Genomic DNA, 14,210 nt, shown 5'->3' on the forward strand with positions numbered 1-14,210 from the left:
GTTCTGACTTTTTGGCTCAAGTTACATCAATTCACTATTATTTGAATTCTTGACATTTTTCTTTTCAATGATAACGGTGATCCTTTTCAAATCAACACATTTCTGACCAGATTAGACCAGAGGAAGTGCTGGCTCCCATGACACTTTAATATATCATAGAATAAATATAGTGCTTGGAAAAAAAAAAAAAAGGGGGAAGGGGGGGATTTTTTTCCTGGTATTGTAATTATTCTTGTGATTGAAGCAAGATTATTTTATTTTTATCCTCCATTACGAGCCAATTTAAAATCTTACATTTATTTAACAAGTAGAGCAATACAAGTGCATTGGCAGGGCAATATTTTTGCTGTACCAAAAATATTTTTTTTTAACTTTAAGCAGTAAGTCTTGGCACCAGAAATATTGTTTTCTTACTCATGATATGGTAAATATTTAATCATTCATTGTCACTGCTAAGCACAACTTTTCCTCGAGTTCTCTCTACAGTGTGACATGACTAACTACTCTTGCCATTATGTTCTCATTTAATAATGTCACCATGAAGCAGTAGCTTGTCTTCTTCATAATGAGATCAGTGCCTGGAAAAAACAAAGCAGAGTAATCAAGCATCATATTTGCCATAACAGACGTGCTTGGACAAGAAAAAGCTATAATGGATCAGCAACATTCAATACCGAGAAAGAGAACTCCAGAAGCAATGAAAGAAAGGTAACATTCTCATATGAAAGGAAGATTTTTTGCACCATGTTAGCAAATTCTAGCCCAGGTTCAACTCTGGCATGAATGTAAGACAATGTAGACCAGCTGAAATGAATGGTGATATTCAGTTTACCTAGACTGAGAATTAAGCTCATAATATAGCTAACTATTATTATATGTACTATATATATTAAATATTTCCTGCCCCAGCAAGGGGAAGCAATTATGAAACAAAGGAAGAGACTGTCATAACTCTTGGCAAATATCTTCTGTGGGAGCCCTCTGAATATGATGACAGAAATGCAGGGCTGTCTCTACTCACTCTACAAAACTTTGACAAATGTGAGATTGAGGCTGATTAGCCTTACTGATTGAGAATCAGTATGGTGAAAGTAATACAGTCAATGCACTATGCACCCAATTGCTCAGTGGAATCCTGGGGTTGCTGAGATGAAACATGAGAAAACTCCCTAGTTGTGCAGTAGAGGGAAAATAGTTTTGTTTTCTAGTAGGTAATGTCAATTGGCATCGCAACAGTGACATGAGGGAGGAATAGAGCACACAGTCCTGCTGCAGAATTATTCATAGCTTGTGAAAAGGATAAATAAACGTCCACATGCAGTGTATGAGAAAACAATGAGCTTTTACTGAGCCCTTCTATATGGTGCAAGTGGCCAAGCAATCAGTCTTTGTAGGTCTAGAAGGATAGGAAAAATATTGTTATGGCAATGGTTTGGGTTATTCCTTTGTCTAAGGAATTCCCCCAGAACTCTGAGGTCATAGGCAGCTGGCAACTTTGCAGGCTTTCAAGTTGTGTAAAATATTATGCACAAATATTTGCACAGTGTCCTGCACACCTTGATTATGTGTGAATTAATTGATAGGATTTTCAAATAACAATTACAATGTTGTTAATAACAGCAGCAGTAAGAGCATTAATATGTGAGAATTTTTGTTTCCTGTCCAGGAAAGAAATAACATCAGGAGGATGTCAGTTTGCACAAAAAGTAGTGAAAAAAAAATGAACATGAAAGCAAAGCTTAGCAAAGAATTAAACCATAAAAGAAGGCTGGGTGAGATGCTAGTCCAGCTGGACAACATTTACATTCCAAGCAGCTTTCCCATGATTTACTCTGAACACATGGTGAGGTCATGACTATCAAATAACTCTACTCCAGATTCACATATCTTTGTTCCTGAAAAGAAATTTGAAAGACAAAAGATTAAAAACTGGTCATTTAAAGGAGAGTTTTAATATATCACAGAAGTGCATACCATCTTCTATCCAGGAGGATTTTCAAAATATTTCTATAGAGAAATCATTTTCTCCTTCATTGACTTTGCAAAGATATTTGATATGTTGGGATGAAACCGAAGATGAAGTTCCCATAACATCTAGTTGAGATTTCATGTAAGCTCTGGTGTAATAGAAGATGTTTGTAAAAGCTGAAAGCACAATACTAGAGAGCTTTGTCATTACAAAAGACAAAAAGCAAGGGTATATATTATGAAGCCTGCTTTTTATGTATTTTTTTTCTATTTATTGGCATTTTTCAAACAGAAAAAAAAACCTAAAACAGGGTAAATAAGAAATGATAGGAAAATTCAGTGCTTGTAAATTTGTGTGTAGCATTTAATATTCATATTGTCCATTTTTGACTCAAGTGGATTCATCTCCACAGCTGCTCATTATCAACCTTCTGAACTTAACCCTAAATCTCCAGTTCCATTCACTCTTCTGTGCCTTTTCCCCATGATCTACTAAGAAGTGTTCTTTTTTTCACATATGCTTAAATAATTGACTTCGGTTTCTTTCTCATCTGACTGCACATACAAAACATGATGACTTCCTTCTAATTGCTTCAACAATGTCACATCAAATTTCTCTAGTAATTAGATTTTTTCTATACATATAATTCCAGTAATTTTCAGTAAGAAGTTGAGTATTTTGTAATTTTTAACCTGATCTTCTTAAGAATGAAGTTCTCACCAAAAAAAATGTATTTTATATTTACACAATTTCCTTCAGAGTTTTGATTATAAGTGGATCCTTCTTTGTTTTTTTTTGGATACTTTTGGTATATGTAGTGTGACTAAACTACTTCAAACAACACATGAAATATCTCAATTCATTACATCTGATCTTACATAAGTGAAATTATTTTGTCTCATATTCAGACTTTTCCCATTCCTACATATTTTTTTTTCCTGCCATTTCTTTTGGCTGTTGTTCTTATCAGAGAGAGATTAACTGATGAACTGATATGCATTGTTTTTTTTTTTTGTTGTTGTTATATGCAGCCTATTAACCAGATTCTTCAGGCAATAAAAGCCAAAAACATACTTTCTTCACATCTTAAACTTCTGAAGAATCTGTTTTTTACCTTAGGTCTCCTCTAAAATCTCCCAAGATTTTGCTTATCATCTTTGTTAGAATGCAAAATTCTGATCATTGTCAATATTGAATGACGAGTAGGAATCAAATGGCAGGTAGGAAATAACTTCTGTGAAGTTACTTGCAAATTTACTGAGAAAGAAGAAAATGTTGAAGAAATAAGAAAAGAGCCTAAATGACTTGTTGAAATAACTCAATGCAAAAAGAGAAGCCTAGCAGATGGACCTAGGTAGAATCACATATCCAGAAGCAGAGCTCTAGTGGAGTTTTGCAAGCCATGAAAGAGTTTTGTCTCCTTAGTGATAACAGAGTCAAGAAATACATTTTGTGGCAAATCTTAAAGGTGATACTTCTATTACCATGTTACATTACCTAATGGTTTATTATCAGTGCCAGCTGAAAGAGAAAAATGCTATTCTCTGAATTACCAGAATGGTATACTGCAGCATTATGCCCTGTCTGGGGATGGCACAAGCACATAATAACTAGGAAGTGTCGAAAGATCACAGCTAAATGAATTGTGCTGCAGTCTTAAAAGGTAACAAATTAAGATGTGTTTTATAGGCACATGAAGTGCTAGACCTTTAATTTTGAAATAAGCCAGTAGTGGAAAAAAAAATCAGAGTGATATGTTTATGATTTCCATTTGCTATTTCTGTATCTGCAGGATTATTGCCTGAGATGTAATAGGATTAAAGTGGACAATTACGTGTCATTCAATTGCCACAGTCATTATGCTTTTGGAGTATCACTCAACTTATTAACATTCAGGTTTCATTAATCTAAATTTTTGCAATGGATGAAGCCAGGCTTTATTATTATTATTGAAAATGACTATTTTCCGTATGCTTTCTGACTGCATATACAACGCTTTAGACAGACTGAAATTTTTTATTTTGGACACACTGGTAAAGGCTGACATCAACAATGAAGTTCAACTGAGCTTCAGGATACTTTACTCATCATCACACTACCAACTCCAACTTACTCTGAGGTGTAACTCCTCTTTCCAATGTATGGTGTTAACACTGTGGGTATGCATCAAAGCAAGGTGATGCTAAATTTTTGTCTAATTTGGGACTCCTGGTGTAAAAAGAGGGGGAAAACTGGTCTATCGAGATCAAAGAGTAGAATCAGAGTCTCTTGCACTTTTCTAAGATCTTCTTCCAGCGGCCTGTGTCCTGAAGGCATCTGCTGAAAGCCTGTCCCTTGTCTGCAGCTCCTTACCCTCTGCATGTCAGAATTCCTTCCCAACCCTGTGGCTGCTGATGAGCATATACCAGTGGCTAATGCACTCCATTATTTATGGTGAACTAAGTCAAAGGGGACTGTGTCAGCTTTCCTGGCTGCTTACCAATGGCCAAGATCCTAGGCTAATATAAACTAAATATAGACCCTTCTTGGCATCCATAGCACAGTAGTTGCAATATAAAATCCTGCCCTAAAGGTACAAAGTGTTCTAGTGACTCACCTGGGGGATATTTCCATTCTCATTTCTTCAGCTGATCTAACCAAACTTCCAGATGAAAATCCAGCGTCAACATACCCTCCATAACTACAGCTCACTAACATCATTTTTTTTTCTATGCTCTTCTGATTTAAGTGCTTCTTCCATTTGCTAATTATAATTAATGAAGTGCTTCTGAAATTCTTGTGATGGAACATGATAACATTAGGATTAGTTTGCTATAACAATTATACCATCTTCAATTTTTCTTTTCTTTTTTTTTCTTTCTGCTTTAACAGATAATAAAATATCAAAAGTCTTTTCCTGAGTAAACACCAGCATATTAAGTTTTTCTAATATTCTGCAATACACAAGTGAGTGTTGCACTGAAAAATAGCTGCATTAATTCTAAATGTTTATATTGAATTTTCTATATTGAATTATTAAAATGACATATTAATTATTTATGTGCAGCAGTGATGTACTCCCTAATAAGAAAATATATGAAAAAGAGTTGTCAAGTATGAAAGGAGGGGAAAAAAAGTTAATATTTGCAACAAAGAGCTCCCTGCTCCTTCCAGGCTAAACAGTAGTCACTACCTTATCCATCAGAGGTTGCCACTAAGAGCTTTTCACTGAGATATGTATCTATAGGGACATCCAGAGGATTGCTGCCTTTCCACATTCACAGTATTATGGATCAAAGAAGCGCATGCACTCTAGATTCAAAAGAATAATTGATTATTTCTATTCTGATAGTAAAGCGACAGAATGTTTTAAAGGTTGAAATGTCACACGTTCGGATGAGCAGTGAAAACAGAGTCCTTAGCAAAAAGGGTTCATGTAATGAACATTTTGGAATAAGTGATTAAATATAAAGTGATTTTTCTCTCTATTCATACTGTAATTAATAAAGGAGATAGGTAAAGAAAAAAAAAAAAGAGAGAGAGAGATGTTCCCAAACTATAGCATTCCATGATGCACTTTGAATGTCACTACGGAAAGCTTGACAGTCCTGTCATCAACAGGAGACAGATACAAAACCAACACTAGGTCTTGTTCTGAAGCAGTCAACTGTGATTCTCTGAAGACAACAATGGCTGAAGTGGCACTACCTTTCCCCCCCTAGACATGAACAGCAAACTGTCTCTCAGTACATCAGACAGGACAGCTGACTTGAAATCACACAAAATTAACCCATTATGACCACAGGGCTAGCAAAAGGAAGAGGACAGGATACAAGGCTGTGATGTGTTGACATAGGTCCCACTTCCCTATTCCCAGGGCAGTCTGTCCCAGGTGCTACCCTTGGCTTAGGGTTTATGGAATTTAGTAGTAAAAACTACAGAAGAAAAAGAGAGGGCTACAGAATCCCATTCTGCAGGGAAAGAGGTTGTTATTTAGCCAGGTTTACTACGGAAAAGAGCCTAAATGCTCTGAATATGCAATTATCCACCTGCTCTCTGGGCCAGCTAAAGACTTTTTGGTATCTATTTGCAACTTTGCTAGTAATAAAAAAAAAAAAAAAAATCTCAAACACATTAAGTTCATAAAACCCTTATGAAAATAGAAAGGACAAGCTGCATGCAAATTACATAAAGCATATGAAATACAATATGAGCTCAAACACATCTGAAATATACCAGAAGCTATATTTTAGCACACCAACAATGGAAGGAAATGCATTAAGAACTTGCACTTACATAAATTCATATAACAAAATTTCAATGTGCTGGAAATGAGGCCTCATAAGTAACAATTTCACAGAGTAACATGCCTGATATAGTAGGAAATTCCAAAAATATTGTGGAAATAGTCTTGGGAAAATCTGCACCTTTCTTTTTGATTGTTCTGAACTGTAGGCATTCTGTAATGGTAAAATACAAGTGCTGAGAAATAAATTTGTCATTTAATGATGGAGGATATGCTCACCCCAATTTTCACAGCACACCCTGAAATAATGTAAAAAGTTAAAGACAGTTCAAAACTACAGCTGATCTCAAAAGTGAATTTTTATCCACAGAAATGTTCCTATATCAATATTTAGCTTTGTTGTAACTTCTAGCAAGCAGGAGAGTAGAAGGAAAAAATGCTCTGAAATCTTTTATTTAAAAAAAAAAAACAACACAAAAAGACACCACTGACCATCTCTGTCTCCTTTAAACCATAATGCATTGTAATGTATGAGATTGAAGAAAATAATAATGAACTTTTCTATAGTAAGGCATATAGTATTTTATTTATAAAACTAAGATTTTGCTTTTCTGTATTTTATATTCCATATAATTGTTTTCAGAATAACTCAACTAAAAGCACATTTCAAACTTCATTTATAGTTTATATTTGCAGTTTGTCCCTAAGTTTTGTACATATCAACTCTACATTTCATCTAAGCATTTCACACACACACACACAAAAAGTGTTGATAAACTAATCTCTGCAACTATTACAGGCAATAGAATAATTAATTCAATTTTACATTCAGCATTTAATATCTTTATCAATGACATGATTGAGTGTACCCTCAGCAAGTTTGCAGATGACACCAAGCTGAGTGGTGTGGTCAGTACAACAGAAGTAAGGGATGCCATCCAAAGGGACTAGGACAAGCTTGAGAATTGGACTCACATGAACCTAATGAGGTTCAACAAAGCAGCTTTCTTGCAGCTTTTCAGTACGTAAAGAAGACAAACAGCAGCTCTCCTCAGGTCACCTGCTCCTGCGTGGGCTCCTCTCCACAGGCTGCAGCTCCGGCCCGGGGCCTGCTCCTGTGGCAGCTCTCCATGGGCCGCAGCCTTCTCCAGGCCACATCCACCTGCTCCACCGGGGGCTCCTCCACAGGCTGCAGCGTGGAGATCTGCTCCGTGTGGGACCCATGGGCTGCAGGGGGACAACCTGCTCCACCAGGGGCCTCTCCACAGGCCACAGGGGAACTTGTGCTGCGTGCCTGGAGCACCTCCTGCCCTCCTTCTGCACTGACCCTAGTGGCTGCAGGGCTGGTTCTCACTCCTCTCTCCCATCTCCAGTTGCACAGCAGGTTTTTTTTTTTTTTTTTTTTTTTTTTTTTTTTCACTCTTAAATCTGCTCTCACAGAGGCACAAACAACATCACTTTTTGGCTCAGCTCTGGCCAGTGTTGGGTCCCTTTTGGAGATGACTGGAGCTGGCTCTGATCTGACATGGGGCAGCTTCCAGATTCTACTCGCAGAAGCCACCCCTCCAGCCCCTCCTCACTACCAAAACCTTGCCACGTAAACACAATACAATGCCCCATCCCTTGAGGTGTTCAAAACCAGTTTGGATGTGGCCCTGGGCATGTTGATTTAGTGGGTGGCATCCGTGTCCATGGCAGGGGGTTTGGACCTAGATGGTCTTTAAGGTCCCTTACGTCCCAAGCCACTCTATGAGTCCATGATTGGTAATATTGCAATTTATCAACAGTAATAATTACATATCCAAGTACAACAAATTCAGTAAAGTTTTAGAAGAAAAAATGTGCCTCATTATGCTTATAAAGCATTTGAAAGCTGATCCACTCCATTGAAGACTTCAAAAACTGCAATTATTTCAATAAAGTGGACATATTAAGAGCAGCCAATGCAGTCAGCAGTTACATACCCTCTTAGCTCAGAGGTCAGCCCTAAAGAGAATTCTATATTTGTTACAATGTGATGTGTAATATATGTATATGATAAAGAACTATTTGTTGCTCCCTGAAGGTTATTAAGATATCAATAATTTAAGACATGTTCATTTTTCTCTTTCATCTGGAAGAGTATTTATGTTCTGCTACAGTTTTTAATAAAAGATTGCTTCACTTCTCAAGTTTAGTTTCTGATTTAAACAAGCTTCCCATGTACTGTGTGTGTGTCTGATTAGATGTTACATCTATTATTTGGTTTGCTATAACTTTAAAGTAATTCTTAGGAAAGTCCGTCACTGTTAACTAATCTATTAATATGAAAATTGCTAAGACTTGGACTAAATCATGCTCTCTATTATGTGACCAGATATGGTAGAATGGAGAAAACATACTCTTCGCATTCAACACTCCTTTAAATGATGTTGCCAGGGCATGAATGTCAGTCATGGAACATGCCTGTAATATTGAGCTGATCTTGATTTTCCAAAAAGCTTTGCAAAGCCACATTATAGTTTCCACACAGCTTTCTTGGAGAATCATAAAATCATATAATGGGTTGGATTGGAAGGAACTTTAAAGATCATTTAATTCCAAACCTCCTGCCATGGGCAGGGAGACCTCCCACCAGACGAGGTTGGTCAAAGTCCCATCCAACATGACCTTGAACACTTCCAGGGATGGGGCATCCACAGCTTCTCTGGGCAACCTATTCCAGTGCCTCACCACCCTCAGAGTAAAGAATTTCTTCCTAATATCTAATCTAACCTTACCCTCTTTTAGTCTTAAAACCATTACCCCTTGTCCTATCACTACATTCCTTGACAAAGAGTCCCTCCTCAGCTTTCCTGTAAGCCCCCTTTAGGTACTGGAAGGCCTATAAGATCTCCCCAGAGCCTTCTCTTCTCCAGGCTGAACAACTCCAACTCCGTCAGCCTGTCTTCATAAGAGAGGGTCTCTAGCACTTTGATCATCCTTGTGGCCCTCTTCTGGACTCATTCTAGTGCTTCCATGTTCTTCATATGCTGGGGGCCCCAGAGCTGAATGCAGGGCTCCAGCTGCAGTCTCACAAGAGAAGAGTAGAGGGGGAGAATCACCTCCCTTGACCTGCTGGATATGTTTCTTTTGATGCAGCCCAGGACATGGTTGATTTTTGAGGCTGCAAGTGCACATTGCTAGCTAATGTTGAGCTTCTCATCAGCCAGCACCCCCAGGTCCTCAGGACTGCTCTCAATCCATTTACCACCCGGCCTGTATTTGTGCTTGGGGTTGCCCCATCCCAGATGCAGGACCTTGCACTTGGCCTTGAGGCCAAGTAACCATGAGGTTAACACAGGTCCACAGGGAAGAGTTGTTTGATTTCACCTGGGAGCCCTCTATCAGCCACAGGAAAGAATGTTACCAGACACTTTTGTGGTTCAAACCCTCATCTCCGCAATGGAGAATGGGATCACAGGAACCTGAAATGTGTGACATCCAAATTGACAGGCTCTGAGTGGGAATCCTCTTTCCTGCTATTCCAAAGTAGGTGCATGTCAGACACTCTTTCTGGGCTTTTACTGTTTCTTTTTATTTGGCCTGTGAAGCATCTTCAAAGACATTGTTTTCATGCAGGTTGCTTAAAGCCCCATCCAGCCTGGTCTTGAACACCTCCAGGGATGGGACATCCACAGCTTCTCTAGGCAACCTGTGCCAGTGCCTCACCACCTGGAGAGTAAAAAATTTCTTCCAATTGTATAATCTAAATCTACCTGGTTTTAGCTTAAAACCATTACCCCTTTTTCTATCACTACACTCTCTGACAAAGAGTTCTTCCCCGTCTTTCCCGTAGACACCCTTTAAGTATTGGAAGGCCACTATAAGCTATAAGGCTGTCCAGGTCTGTCTGAATGGCATCCTTTTTCTTCAGTGTGTCAACCACACCACTCAGCTTGGTGTCATCAGCAAAATGATATGAACAATGACAATCCTTGCAAATGAAACTCCGCAACTATTTGTGCAGTCCCTGACTTGTGCAATAATACACAAGAGATTTCTTAAATGGTGAGGAAATGTTTAAATTTGGTATACCAAGACTGAACAAGTTAGTGAGGCAGCTATACTCTTGTATTTTAGAATGGGGAAGATCAGTTCCCTGAGGAATTGGGACCTTATTGTCCATTTCGTCATTTCAGTTACAATAACTTTGCTTTCAAACTGAGAGGTGTTCTCTAAAAATTCAGACCACAAACATATCATGTACTGCTAGAAAGAGCAGACAAAGCAAATAATATTAGGCAACCTCTGAGGCTCAGTGGATTCTAGATTCTTTGAATTCTTTGAATTCTTTTTTTATGAGCCCAGTTCTTATTCTCCCTCACTTATTATTTCATCCTGGCCTATTTTCCCTAGTTTTTCTCTTATCAACTCTTAAATTAATTTCAAATGTAACCACATATAAATCATTTAAATTTCCAAGATCTCCATAAAAGCTCTGGGGTCAGAGACACCGGAAAAAGGAAAGAGAGCTGCTTGAGCAAACCAGCAGTATTCATGGCCTATGAAAGAAATCGGTGTTCATGAGGACAGAAGATGAAATGCACAAGTCTTTCATATTCTATCTCCTCACAGTAAGCTGTGAATAGAAATTTTCCCTTTTTCTTTTCTGTTCCTCTGTTAGCTATGCAAAAAGTAATAATAGAAATGTAATTAAACAAAACACACAAGTCAATTGATTTTCATTTTCTTGCAATATAATAATAATAATTACAAAAATTAAAATAGGGGAGAATGTAGGGTAGAATTTCTAAAAAACATAAATGTGAGATAGAAATAAAAAGCCCATTAAGGAGAAAATTAGGAGAGTCAAGCAGTTTTAGTGTTTTGATCCAGAGGGCATAAAACTAAAAGATAAAATAAAGAACTAGGTGTTCTTAGACAACCATAAATAATCTTTGTATTTGTGGTTTAAAATTCTCCCCTTCTCACAGCCCATCTCCTTTTCCTTTTTAATTTTGTCACCTTTGGAAAATATAATTAGTACTCATGGAAAAAGCACATGAAAATAAAGAAAACATCTGTCTCACTGATGCACTGAAAAGAAGACTTCTACAACATGTTCCAATTCTCTCGTATTCCCCAACAACAAATGGTAATTGATCATCTCACTATTTATTCCTGTGAATTTTTATATCTTATTCTGTTTCTCTGTGATGTGCTCAGTAAATGAAAGCTTAAAACAATCGCCATGGAGTTTTTGCTAAAGAGAAATAGGCCATTAAGTTTCAAATCAATGTGGATGATTGCAATGTGAAACTAACAATTTTCTTGAAAATAATACTGGAAATGAAAAGCTGTGGCAAAGAAGTAAAATCAAGCTTCATTATTAAACACCCTCCCACCATTTCCACAGAACTTAGATGATTAATTCATGTAAGAAACTTACCACATTCTGATTTTTCACTCAATGTTCCTCTCCTAAAAGTGCCTAAACTCGATAAAAAGACTTTTGATAACTCTTATAAGATCTGAATTGGCCCTTTGCTTATCCAAATGCATATTCAAGCATCACCTCACCCAGATTTATAATACACAAAAATTCCAGAGAAACCACTGTGCTTCTGTCACAGATGAAATTTTTACATAGGTCTGATTTAGCAGCAATTTAAGATTTGTTAATTCCTTTATGGTAAATCACAAATTAGATTGTACGATTTTTTTCCTTAGCAGCACTTAATCACCAGTTAATCATTAGCCCACTTAGCACAATAATTCAATAGTGTTTGCTACAATCAAAACAACGAGTTAAAGATTTGTAAATGACAATGTTCATACACAACTTACAGCAAGGTATCTCTGTACAGCAAGGTATTGGGGATTTCTAAAGTCAGTTGCAAACTCAGGAACTTCTCCTCTTTTGGTGAATTAGTCACCTCTGCTTTGGTGTATTCAGCAGACGATCACTGAATCTTGAGAAGTCAGGCCTCTAGTGAATTACTCACTCTTCTCTAGGAGAGGTGCTAGGTGCTTAGGGACATGGTGTAGTGGGTGACATTGGTGGTAGGGGGATGGTTGGACCAGATGATCTTGGAGGTCTTTTCCAACCTTAATGATTCTATGATTATGATTCTCTATGTCGGCATATTCAGCGGACGATCATTGAACCTTGAGGAGTCTGCCCTAAGAGGCATTTCGCCTAGGGGGGAGATCCTAGGTCACAGCCAGCTGCAGTCCCAGGAAGCCAAAGGGACTCTGTGCTTAGGACCAATATTTATAGGACTGCAAGATGATTGGCCTTAGTGAGTATTTTTCCACCTTGATCACAATTCATGTTGGGTAATTCTTGTGTTGCCCACCAACCATACGACTGTAGTACCTTCCAGACTGTGCAGCTCTGGTATCTGGGTAGGAGAGTTCCAGGTGCACTTAGGGAGTGCCTAAACATCCCAACTCGCTGTGCCTGTAACTGTGGCAGGAACATAATATCAGTTTATCTTGAGATTGCAGAATGGCCTGGTGAGGTGGGGCTGCACCAGTACAGCTTCTACCCTCTTGGAAAGAGGATAGTCTTTGCCAAGAAAAGAGTGTGGTATGAGCCCTGACAAAGAATAATCAATACCAGCAGAAACTGTTGAAAACTCTTTTAATTTATTTGGCTAGAACTTATGTCAAACTAAGGCAAGAAGAAATAGGGATCAAGTCATCACAGAGGGCATATTGTTTATCAGAAATGAACATATGCAGGCCCTGACTGGCAACGTATTAAAATAGATAGTAAAAAATGTCTTTATCTTGAAGAGCTTACAATCTATGCAGACAAGAAAGTGAATGGGCAGATAAATAAAGGTACAAAGTAGTCAAATGGCTTTGTCAGGGTTAGTGACAGAGCAGGAATTAGAAGTGAGTCTCCTAAATCCCAGCCAAGGGATTTCAAATCTACTGAAGGATGTGGCTATGTTACATGTGACTTCAATGAAGTTTTAAAAATTATCATAAAGGAGACATTTGTTCATGAAAAATATCTCATGTTGTAGTCTGGCTGCAATCAAATATAGCTTTTTCATGGAAAGCTCATTTCTTTCCTGCCTCTTCCAAGGGAAATTAAGAAAGAGGCAGAAATCAAAAGAAATTTTGATAAACAGCTGGAAACTCTCATCTGCTGTTCCAGCATATTTTACTGATGTAAAACAAGGAAAAATAATAATGAAAAAAAGTCAGAAAACTAAATATACATACATTAATTAGTTTGAATTTATTGCACCTCACTCCAATATGATAACATAAAATGACTGGCTTAATAGAGGAGAAAGTGAGGGACAAAGATTAATAGAAAGTAATATAATACTTTGATACAACTTTTCTTTAATGATGTGTCTGGACACGTACTTGCTTTCTCTGCTCATTTTTTTCTTAACTGTTACTGTCCCAAAGGCCAGATTAGATCACATTATATCACCCATCTACAGTACATAAAAAAAAAAAAACTACTCAATTCTCAGAATTCCACTTTCCAAACCTTTTTATTTCTTATTGATTATTTCTTTAAAAAACATTTGTTAGAGCTTTGTGTGTGATTTTTTTGTTTTGTTTTGCTTTTTGACAAAGGCAACATAGACCTCAGGACATTCAGGAAAAAAATGTTTTAAATGATCCCTGACCATCAAAAAATCACAGCTTCCTGCAGAGTGAGTCTGTGTCACAAAATGATTTGAACCATTACAAAGTATTGTGATTGAGAGTAGCAATAAGGCAGCAAGGAAAGGAGAACCACATCTCTTAGCTGCTGTCTCAGCCACTGCAGCACAAGAGGCAGATGATGCCGGTGCTGACAGTTTCTTGCACATGTGGTATGAGTGTGAGCAGGTGTATATGTGCATGTATGAGAATATGTCAGAAAAGCTGCCAAAATTCATTGCAGGAAGACATGGCTAAACAATATTTTTACTTAAACCTTTTTACTACAAGTACTAGTGCAATGAAGAAAGGAGAATGATTTATTCTTCTGAACATAGGTGTGACATAATATGGTTCCAAGTACACGAGCAAATATTA

The sequence above is a fragment of the Cygnus olor genome, chromosome 1 (genome assembly GCF_009769625.2).
Source record: "Cygnus olor isolate bCygOlo1 chromosome 1, bCygOlo1.pri.v2, whole genome shotgun sequence".
Taxonomy (NCBI): domain Eukaryota; kingdom Metazoa; phylum Chordata; class Aves; order Anseriformes; family Anatidae; genus Cygnus; species Cygnus olor.